The following is an 11,985-nucleotide window of genomic DNA, read 5'->3' on the forward strand; positions in this document are numbered from 1 at the left end:
AAAGATTTACAGCCTCGGAAACCCTGTACAGGGTCGCTATGGGTCGGAACCGACTCCACGGCACTTAGCAACAACATATATAATAATTTAAACAATCAAAGGGCACATTCTGCAAGCCTCCTGGCTGCCAGTCTTTCTATGAGTCTAGAGTCCTCAGCTGCTCCCTCTCTCCATGTCCCCATCTCTGCCTCCATCTCTGGTGTCGCTGCTTCTTTGGATAAGGTCCGCATTCCACTCATGCTCTTCTCCCTTGATGGTCCTAGGGTCCTCTGTTCCTGGACTGTAAGAGTAACTACTCCCCCCTTTTTCTAACAAAACTCCTTGAAGGTATACTTCTTAATGATTGTTTTGAACTAGTGAAATAATTGGGAGGGGAAAATTAATCCTTCAAGTACAAAAGGACCAACAGCTAGAAGCATCAGTGATTTACTTAATATGGTCCTTCCAGCCACAGTCTGGGCTTCCCACACAATAATTGGGTGGAACTGGTGTGGCGCTGTGGGCTAATGCGTCAAACTGCAAAGTCGTTTGAACAACGTTGGTGGTTCAAGCTCACCAGCTGCTCCTTGGAAACCCTATACAGGGTCACTATGGGTTGGAACCGACTCGATGGCACTTCACAACAACAACAAAGAGCCTTTTAACACTTGCCTGAGTAGGAAAGAGACTGGGCCTGGACTAACCCCAAAGGTCCAAGGGCCGGGAAGAGGCTTATCTGTGGGCACAGCTGAGAAGAGGCTATTCTGATAGACGAAATGTATCTTGAGAAATTTCTCATCTCCTTCCCTAGTGGAGTCTTAGTGTGGCACTGTAGGACAAACACTAGACTGCTAAGTAAAGTTTCTTGGTTCAACCCATAAGTAGCTCATAGGAAACTCTACAGAGTCACTATGAGTCAGAACTGACTTGATGGCACTTAACAACTTCCCTAATAGATCCCAAATCATGGGTATTTATTATGATTTCTGTGTGGCCATTCAATTATTGAAACCAAGTAGACAATGGCATGGAAGGGATGGCTCGTGTTATAAATGGCGACAACAAAGGTGGAGCCAGGTTCGAAGCATGTGGTGGCTTCTGCCCTTTAGAAATCAGAGGGCTATAGATGCTAATAAGGACCCTCCTCTCTTCCCATGAAGTTATAGGAGGTCAGAGGTCTCTGCCATATCATTTTCACATCAAGTCAAAAGCCAGAAAGGAGAAGTCTGAAATTTTGCGACAAAGCGTTTAACTAAAAATGCAAACGTGCGCATGGAAAAGGTCAAATGGCAGTTTAGGGAAAGACCTGGCCCATATAAAAGAAAGATGGCCTCATAGACCACTGTAAGGGACTAAACGGATAAAAAGATTTTTTAAGTTTCTAAGCACAAAGTTGCTTCCTATGAGGAGGAGATTATACGGATACCCAAATAGCCCACTTTTCCAGTCTGCTGTACCACTCCAGACTCTCAGGCATCAGCTACCTCTGGTCCCCAGCAACCGCCCTTTGGTATTTGGGTTGCACAATTGGCTGCAACGTTTCACAGAACTCGTGAATCGTACTTACAGTTAAATGATTTATTAGGGGAGTGACAGGATACAATTTGGGATCAGGAACAAACACAGAAACAACAAAAACATGTCGGGATAGAGTTCTTTACCCCCATGCTCCACCACCAGGTCCGAGCCTTCTCAGGCAAGGGCTACAGCTCTTAGCCTGGTGGGTGGACGAGCCCCTCCACCGACTCACACAGGGATCCTTTTCCCTGCAGTCTTATATCACTTCTATTCTTGCTAACGCTGCCAGAACACCACTTCCTGCAGTCTTGTCTATTACAGCTCCGCCTTTTGAGTCTAGCAGGAAGGCAAAGCTGACCAATCTCGTTGTCAAATTTCTATATTCCTTATTTGCATGACCACGCCCCCAAAAGGGTTCCACGTACTCTATTTGCATTACCAGCAAGCTGTCCAATCCCCTTTTTGGAAAATATTCCTTATTTGCATAGTCCCACGCAATCACTGTGGGCTGGAAGGGTCATACAAAGTAATTCACTGAACTGCAGGGACTCTGGAAGAAACAGTGTAGGTTATCTGCTTTTGCATCTATGAGAATGTTGCTGTTCACCCACCGCATCACTTCTTAGGAGAAACACCAAGGAAGTTCACTGAGAAAAAGTTGCATGAAATTGATATCCTAGGAGGCCTTGGTCTTCATCTTCTTCAAAATAAATAAATAGTGTATATTATTTAAATTATAATTCTTTTGGGTTGTCCAAAGTAATGTTACATGCAAGTTGATTGATAATGTAATTTACAGAATCCTTCGGTCACATATCAAGTTCAATGTCAGTAATTTAGTGTTAACCTCACAAACAATATAATCCTGATCCTATCTTGCTTGATGTGGAAGTCAAAGTCTAAATTTATTTCTCTCCAGCTCCTACTTTCCCAAATGTATACTTCTCAGATGTACTGAACTGGTATTTTACAGGCTTTTCCAAATCCATTAGAGAAACAAAGGAAACCATAAACGCAATCTTCTGTCACCTGTGCCTTAGTCATTTTCTTTTGTTCTTGAGATATGACCAGCAACTGACATGCTCTGTCTTTGTGTTTTCTGGATCAGCTCTAAATTTCTATTCAGAAATCTCAGTCTCCCATGAAAGAGTCCCTAGAAATGACAACACCCAGATCCTGCAATCTCTTTCTCCTTCCTTCATTTGGTTTTCTTGCTGCTGGGGAATCAGGATCTGTGGACTAAAGGGAAAATTTAATGTGAGTGGACGTTACCTCTGAGCTCCAATGCTGTCAAAGTTTCTGGCATTCTTCTTAACACAACACCCCCTAATCCTGTTGAGTGGACTTTTGTCTGGTGTCTTAGAATATTTTACATCCATGGATAATATGACCCCCTTCCTGGATGGGACGTCAATCAGATTAGCAAGTGGATTTGATGGTACACTCGTCTGAGTTGGCCATTTGGGTCCATGAAATGAGCAGCTATGGAGGTGCTGTAGCAAGGTAGCAATAAACAGAATCTAGACATACCCCTCTTGTACTCTGTGAGGCACAAAAGTCAGTAATGACTGACTGCTCTGTCGGCCAGAATAAAAGACAAAGGGTACAGATAGCTATGAGGCAGAAAGCCCTAGTGGGGAAGGTCCTACCCAAAGCTAGGAAACTGATTATATCAGACAAGCTGCTGGTGGTACTCGGGATCTGTTAATGGTTCCTCAAAGGAATGGAGACTTTGGACTGAGCTTTGCATATTTCAACAGACGTAACTGCTAAAATCACTATTAAGGAAGTGGGATACAAGATACCAGTTTGGACTACCAAGTTACAATATTTCATCAGACGCTACTATGTAGTGCATTGACTACGCAGTGACTGTGGTCCTTAAGAGTTATCATCCTCTATTTTGTGGTGTGTTGTAAATCCCAGCCTCTGTGACTCTGGTTCTGGTGCCATTTTGGGGTGAGTTGTCTATTAAATTAATGAGGCAGGATTTGTGTGAAATGTGTCTTGAATCACTATCTTGCTAGAGGGTAAGACTCAAGTCATCAATTTATGCCAATCACCACCCTAAACACACGTGCACTGCCTTGCTCAAATAAGAGACGTTCCCTGAGTGTTTGGTTTGCATCCAACATGTATGGGTGCTCTGGCAACTTCTCTCTTGTTGTAGCTCCTCATCACATAACTTCTGGTTCTTGGAACTTGACCAATCAGCCTATCATCTAACCGGGTTCATCAGATTCCAAAACATTGTGAACCAGCAGTCTGACCTGCCAATTTGGATTCAACAGCCCCTACAATAACGTGAGTCCAAAGCAGCCACCAGACTGATGGCTGACCCATGGATTTAGGACTGGCCAGCCTCTATAGCTCTTTCATGGTTCAAGAGTTTTATGGGACATTGCAGTGAATTGTGGGAGAGACAGAAGAGCACTGAAGGCAGGAGTGTTTGATTTTAGAGATGATGGAAAAGTTGGACATTTGGGACATCTTTAACCTTTTCCTGATAGGAACCAGCTCTGGGCTGATGCAAGCATTAATACAAGCTGTCACATCATTCTTACAACCACTTAAGTGGAAGTACAGTCTTGAGTTGTATATGACTTTGCAGCAATTTGCTGAACACAACTGGGGTGGGGAAAGAGTATTTAGGGTAGGGAGAGTGGCCAGGGTCAAAGATGGTACAGCAGTTAGAAGACTGGAAATCTGAGCTATCAGCCTTATAGGAATTAGATTTGTGCTGATTTTCATATTTGAAGTTATTTGTGTAATTGTACATTAAAGCAAGGGAACATGGTGGCTCCATACAATAAACACTGGACTGCGAACCTCTAGGTCAACAGTTCAAACCCACCAGCCGCTCTGCGAGAGAAAGATGAGGTTTTCTGTTCCTATAAAGATTTACAAGGTTCGGAAACGCTGTACCAAGCTGCTATGAGTCAGAACTGACTCTATGGCACTTTACAATAACAATAACATAAAAGTAAAAGAGAGAGAGAGAGAGAAGTAGAAAAATTTTTTTAAAAAAGAAGAGTTCAAAAGTACCAAAAGCTTGTTTTTTGAAAAGACCAATAAAATATACACATTCGCCTTGCACACGTACATGGTTGTGGAATTGATTCTCTGAGCCTTTCACAAAGTCTCCAATGGTGACCACCATGTTGGGGCAGAGCGTCCGGAGGTTTACCATCTCTGTGGTCTGAAGGAGCCACTATGAGGAAGGCCCAGAGAAGAATCTGCCATTTTCAGCAGAAAACAAATGGTGGTTACAATTATGATGATTGTATACTTTGGGTCTGGACTTGCTGCCTGTTTCTTTATAATAAAACACCAACTCCTTAAGCCGTAAGCAAGTTTAAGTTCATCCATGAAACAGATAAGAAGCGTGCTTTAAGACGTCCAACTTCTGAAAAATGGATCAAACTGTGTTTGCAAATTTATTGCATAAAAAATTATATTGTTGTTGTTGTTAGGTGCCATCAAGTCGGTACTGACTCATAGTGACCCTACACACAACAGAATGAAACACTGCCCGGTCCTGGGCCAACCTCACTACTGTTGCCACCCTTGAGCCCATTGATGCTGCCACTTGGCCAATCCATCTCGCTGGGGATCTTCCTCTTTTTCTCTGACCCTCTACCTTACCATGCATGGTATCCTTCTCCAGCGACTGGTCCCTCCTGACAATATGTCCGAAGTATGAGAGATGAAGTTTGACCATCCTGGCCTCCGAGGAGCACTCTGACTGCACTTCTTCCAACACAGATCTGTTGGTTCTATGGGCAGCCCATGGCACTTTCAATATTCTCCTCCAACACCATAACTCAAATGGATCAATTCTTCTATGGTCTTCCTTATTCACTGTGCAGCTTTCGCATGCATATGAGGTTATTGAAAATACCATGGCTTGGGTCAGGCACACCTTAGTCTTCAGCTGATATCTTTGCTCGTCAACATTTTTAAAAAGTCTTCTGCAGATTTGCCTAATGCAAAATGTATATGTAGATATATATATGTATATATACACACACACACACACATTAGTTGTAATACACTAGGTTGGTAGTGGTGGTGTGCTGGGGAGTCAGTTCCAATTCATAGTGGCCCTGTACAGCGTTTCCGAGGCTGTAAATCTTTATGGGAGCAGAAAGCCTCATCTTTCTCCAGTGGAACAGCTGGTAGTTTCAAACTGCTGACCTTGAGGTTAGCAACCTGCCTTGTAACAACTATACTACCAGAGTCCCTTATAGACTAGATTTGTTGTTGTTGCTGTTATGTGCCGTGGAGTCGGTTCCGACCCATAGTGACCCTGTACAGGGTTTCCGAGGCTGTAAATTTTTACGGGAGCAGAAAGCCTCATCTTTCTCCCACAGAACAGTTGGTAGTTTCGAACTGCTGACCTTGTGGTTCGCAGCCCGATTCGTAACCACTACGCTACCAGAGCTCCTTTTATACACTAGATTACTTAAGTAAATTAGTACACTAGTCCTTTCAGCTATGCATGGTCTTGTAGTTCCCACACAGTGACTGGGGGACAGTATGCAAATTCGGTGCTTGTGGTCCCAGGAAAGGAAGTGGACAGTTACTAACAATGCAAATAGGGTACAGGGGACCCTTGCATTGTTGCGCTGTAGAATAACACTGGATCACAAGGTTGGTTTGAACTGAAAAGTGGGGGTTCGAACTCACCAGCTGCTCCTCAGAAACTCTATATAGGGTTGCTATGAGTTGGAACCAACTCAACAGAACCTAACAACATATCTTTGTGAGAGCAGAAACCCTCATCTTTCTCCCAAAGAGCAGCTGGTGGGTTCGAACTGCCAACCCTGTGTTTCACAGCCCTGTGTTACCCTACGGAGCCACCACATTCCTGAAAAGACAATACAGCAAGCACGTACTTACGAGTGGCAATAAATACAAAGATATGGCAGCCCAAACTACCAACCTCCTTGAGGGTTTTGTATGTAAGAGCTGAGCCAAGTAGGACAGGAAAGCAGGAAAGTTTCAAACAATACAATCACCTCCAGGGAAAGAGAGACTCAAGGAAATAGCTACTAAAAGTGAAAGTGCTCTCCAAGAAATCCCCAAACAGATTTTTACTTACATCTAAGAAAATACCCCCAAATCCTAAACCTGTTTCTGTCAAGTCGACTCTGACTCATAGTGACCGTACATACGGACTAGGACGGCGTCACAGGGTTTTCAAGGCCGAAAATCTTAATGTAAGAGGACTGACTGTCTTATGAGTCTCTATACTTGGGAGGCAATGGATAACTATTAATCTGTCCTTTCTAGCTCTGGTCTTATAACTCCCACAAATGATTGTAGGGAACTATACAAACTAGGCGTTTGTCACCCACCAAGGGGATTGGATATTGTTGTTGTTAAGTGTTCCAACTCATAGTGATCCTGTATAGGATTCCTGAGGAGAGGCTGGTGAGTTTGAACTACCACCCTTGCAACTCAAAGGACCTTGAAGCCCAGTGTTTATCCCACAGTGCCTCACATTTTACCAGTTACGCAAATATGGCTCATGGCATCCTTGTGGAGGTAGGACCATATGGTATATGGGTGTATGTAACCTTAACAAGGGGACTGATGAGTTTTACCATCCTGTTAGGCTTAAAAGAGAGCCAGACTCAGAGCAGAGCGGGATCACTACCACTACGAAGAGGAGACACGAGCGGAGCGTGTCCTTTGGGCCCAGTTCCTGGAGCTGTAGGACCGGAGGTGACAAGAGATGGTGAGAAGCCGCAGTGGAGAAACGGCAGAAGAGCCGGGAGACCAGTACACCCAGCCGGAGAGCTGAGTGGCTTCAGGCAGGAAGCCTGCTAGCCGAGGCGGGGCCTCCAGGAACTTGATGGAGTTGGGGAGCTGAGCACCTTCAGGCTGGGGTGACTGGCAGAGTGACGTGTCTCTGGAAACTTAGCAGTAGAGCTAGAGAGCTTTGTAACACTTTCAGTGTATTGCCATTTATGGGGTCCTATGTGGCACTGTAGGATAAGCACTGGACTATAAGGTCAGTTTTAACTGCATGGTTAGCAGTTCAAATCCACCAGTCACTCTTCAGAAACCCTGTATATGGTCTTTATGATAGTCAGAACTGACTTGATGGCTCTTAACAACAACAACAACAGTGGGCTACTTAGGATCCTGGTGTGATGCTATACAATAAGCACTGGACTGCTAACCATAAGGTCAGAGGTTCAAACCCACCAGCTACGCATCAGAAACCGTAGACAGGGTCACTATGAGTCGGAACCGACTCAACGGGACTTAGCAACAACAACAACTAGGTGACTTGAATTAACATGAATACCGTCAGAGTTTGGTTTGAAGAGTCTTGGATTTGGTGTAGATCTCAAGTATAATAAAATATTTGTGATATTATGTTAATATTAAGCATAGAACAGGCTAGGGCAGATTTGAAAGCAGTGGTGGTCCACATGACCAACAGAGACTGGTTAATAAATCCGGCAAAAACTCGGGGATTTACTCAGATGGTGGAATTCTTGGGAATAACTTGGGCTGAAGTCACTTAGCAGAAAGCTGTTCTTTGTAGGCAACCAAGAATAAGCTGCGAATGCTCCCTGTTTCAAGGGTATCCAATGTTTGGTGGGTCTATTTGGATTTTGGAGAGTACCCATTCGACCTCTGGGCATATAGCTGGCTCTCACTCATAAATCTACTCAGAAGACAGCGGCATTCAAATGGGGTCTGAGCAACAACAGGTTATGCGTGAGTAACAGAAAGCTATTTTACTTTCCTTCATATAAGACCCTTATGTTCCATATTCATATGTGATTGTCAAAGTGTCTACCACATGTGCTTATGAAGACTGGAGAGTATGGCAAAAACCTGAGACTCGGGCAACTGAGACACTGGCTATCTAAAATGGAGGGGGGGTGGCGTGCAGGCAATAAAGGCATGAAGTGACTGGCTTACAAGTTTTCAACAGGGAGTTTAGTTTCAGAGTGTACACAGGGAGGTAAAGCCCCCCTGAATAGTTTCTTCATGTCTAGATGGGTCTGGTGGGGATAAGATTCTTATGATTCAAAAGTGAGTAATTGTTATCATGACTAACTGCGACTGTCACAACTGTAAAGATAGAAGTTTTGTAACAAAAACAGGGAAGTAGTTCATCTTACAGTCCACAAATTCCTCATGGAAGGAGCTCTGGAAGCGTAGTGGTTATGAGTTAGGCTGCTAACCTCACGGTCAGCAGTTCGAAACTACCACCTGTTCTGCAGAAGAAAGATGAGGCTTTCTGCTCCTGTAAACATTTACAGCCTCAGAAACCTTGTATGGGGTCGCTATGAGTCGGAACTGACTCCACAGCACATAACAACAACTCCTCATGAGCCTCTCAGAGTAGGGAATGATCCTGTGTCATTTAAATTCTGTCAGAGTCCAGAAAGGGTGAAGACAAGATGATTTTTGGAGAACTTGGCCAGAACAGAAGGACACCTTCCTGAAGCAGACTTGAATAGTCAGTACCTGAGTAACCGCACCCCTAGTACTTTGCCCTACTGAAGGATTAGTTGTTAATGACCATCTTGGACTGCTAAAAGTTACTATGCAAGTATGAAATAACAAGGACTGGAAAATCCAAGGGTTGGGCTGATGTGCAATGGATATCTTTTATATGTCCTTTCTAGATAAAGGCATGCAACTGGCATTACATGATTGGGTGTCGGAATACAAATAGGTCCTTGTACCCCATTAAGAAAGGAGCTCTGGTAGCATAGTGGTTACAAATCGGGCTGCTAACTTCAAGGTCAACAGTTCAAAACTACCAGCTGTTCTGCAGGAGAAAGATGAGGCTTTCTGCTTCCATAAAGATTTACAGCCTCAGAAACCCTATGCAGGGTTGCTATGAGTCGGAACCGACTCCACGGCACACCACCACCACCAATCCACTAAGAGGGCTGGGCAGCTTGCTAATAATGCAAGTCAGATACATGACAGCCTTGTATAGGGTGGGACAATGCAAAGAAGGTATATGGAATCCTAATGAGGGGATTGGTCCAGTTTTGTCATCTTGGTAGGCTTAAAAGAGAGCCAGTCCTGAAGTGGGTGTCCACTACCACCACCAAGAAGACATGACATGGGACTGGAGAGCTTACTTTGGACTTGTGCCCCTTCACTAAGAACCTCCTAGTCCCAGGTGCTGTAATAACACAGACAGCAAGAGACAGTGAGAGGCCTCAGCAAAGAAAGAGTAGTAGAAAGGCAGCAGGACCAGGGGACTAGCCGCGGATGTTTAGGGTTGGTTTCCTGGCCCAGAAAGTGAGAAAGCGGAGAGTAGGGTGCCCCTCAGTACTTCTGATGAAGCCAAAGAGCCTTCTAATGCTTACATGAGCAGGACAGTGGCCCGGTAGGTCCAAGAAGCCTGCGAGGCTGCGGGTCAGGGAGAGGCTTGCAGTGGACACAGCTGACAGCAGCAGCAGCAGCTATCCAGACGGAAGAATTGTACCGTCAGTCATTTCTGATCTTGAATTGCAACCTGTTACTTCCCTATGGAACCCCACAGTCATCACTATTGGAGATGAGTTCTGCGTGGCGATTGCAACGAATGATGGAATCCAGCAGAGAAATAGAGAGACGTGGAAGGGAGGGATGGTCCGTGTCAGAACTGACCGCTCCTTCATCCGAATCAACCATGGGCTGTGGATACTGATCATGATTCTCCTTCTCCCTTGGAAAATTAGAGAGAGTCAGATGCACCCACCGTGTCATTTTTACACTGCCGCAGCCCCACATTAATGCAAAACCTGGACCAGACAGCGGGCACAAAGTCGAGTCCTCCAAATTCAGCGATCCCTATATTAAATCCCGAACCTCGAGCAGACACCGCCTTCGACACAAATAGCACCTCCACTCCTTACAAGCGGTGTGATCCACTAAGGCCCCGGAGCCTGATAGTGAGGCCAGCCTTAAACTTACAAAGGTCCACCTGCTTGTGACCAAACCATCACCCTGACACTCCCTCAGGAGTCCCATGGGTCCTAAACACTCCATGTTCACACACCTCTCTCACACTCTTCCAAGAACAAAACACACACTGACCTGTTTTTCTCCGGAACCACTAAAGAGTTCCGAAAACTTTCACATGAATCCATGAAAAGCTTTTATCTCTCAAGCCATCCCACAGAATTATAGGACACCTATGGCAACCGGCGAGGGTCATCCATTTTGCGGCGCGCAAACAATGGCATTTCCTGGATTCCTGAGGAGGAAAAATGTCTGCGCCCTATGTGCCGTGTCTCCCTGGAAGCGGCCATATTTACATATCTGCCGTACAGAAGGAACAATGGCTGTATTTGAGCCAGTGGGCTAGGAATGTAGGAAGACTGCTCACTTGATGGCTAAGGTCTAGGCTTAACCTAAGGATCAGCTGACCAAATCCACCAGCTGGTCCAAGGGAGAGTCTGCCTCCATACAAAATTTACAACCTTTGAAACAGTATGGGACAATTCTACTCTGTCATATAGGGTATGAACAGCATTGGAATAAAGAATTCTTTTAAGTGTTGAAAAGCAAAGTTGTCAGTTTGAGGACTAAGGTGCATCTGACCCATGCTATGGCATTTTCAATAATCTTATATGCATGGGAAAGTTGGACAGTGAGTAAGGAAAACCGTAGAAGAATTGATGCATTTGAGTTATGGTGTTGGAGGAGAATATTGAAAGTGCCATGGGCTGCCAAAAGAACCAACAGATCTGTGTTGGAAGAAGTGCAGCCAGAGTGCTCCCTGGAAGCTAGGGTGGCCAGACTTTCTAGAAGCATTCTGGCTGTGTTTCTTCCAAGACAGATTTGTTCTGACAGTCCACAGCACTTTCAATATTCTTCTTCAACACCATAACTCAAATGCATTTATTCTTTTGCGGTTTTCCTTATTCACTGTACAACTTTCACATGCATATGAAGCTATTGAAAATGCCGTGGACTGGGTATTCATTACCTGTGTTGCTGTAAAGTTCCTTCAAGTGGATTGCAACTCATAGTGACCCTATATACGGTTTCCAAAATCCCTATATACGGATTTGAACCGCCGACCTTGTGGTTAGCATTCCAGCGCTTATCCTACAGCTACACCAGGGCTCTATATTATCTGCATTGTTGTTGTTAAGTGCCGAGGAGTCTGTTCTGACTCATAGCCACCCAGTATAGGGTTTCCAAGGAGCGGTTGGTAGGTTTGAACTGCCGACCTTGTGGAACAGTGCTAATCCTACAGCCTCACTAGGACTCCATATTACGGGCACAGAAGGTGAGAACTGTGTGTCACCACTGCCCTCGGTTTGTGCCATTCCATTACACAGCCAGCAGCTAGTATAACACAATTAAGAATGAAAATAGGAATATTATCTTGAATATATTGGGTGGTAATGATAAAAAGGAGTTCCCATGTGTCGCTGTGGGCTAATACATCAGACTGCAAAGTCATTTGAACTGCAAGGTCTGTGATTCAAGCTCACCAGCTACTCC

This window comes from Chrysochloris asiatica, unplaced genomic scaffold (assembly GCF_000296735.1).
Source record: "Chrysochloris asiatica unplaced genomic scaffold, ChrAsi1.0 scaffold00116, whole genome shotgun sequence".
Lineage (NCBI taxonomy): Eukaryota > Metazoa > Chordata > Mammalia > Afrosoricida > Chrysochloridae > Chrysochloris > Chrysochloris asiatica.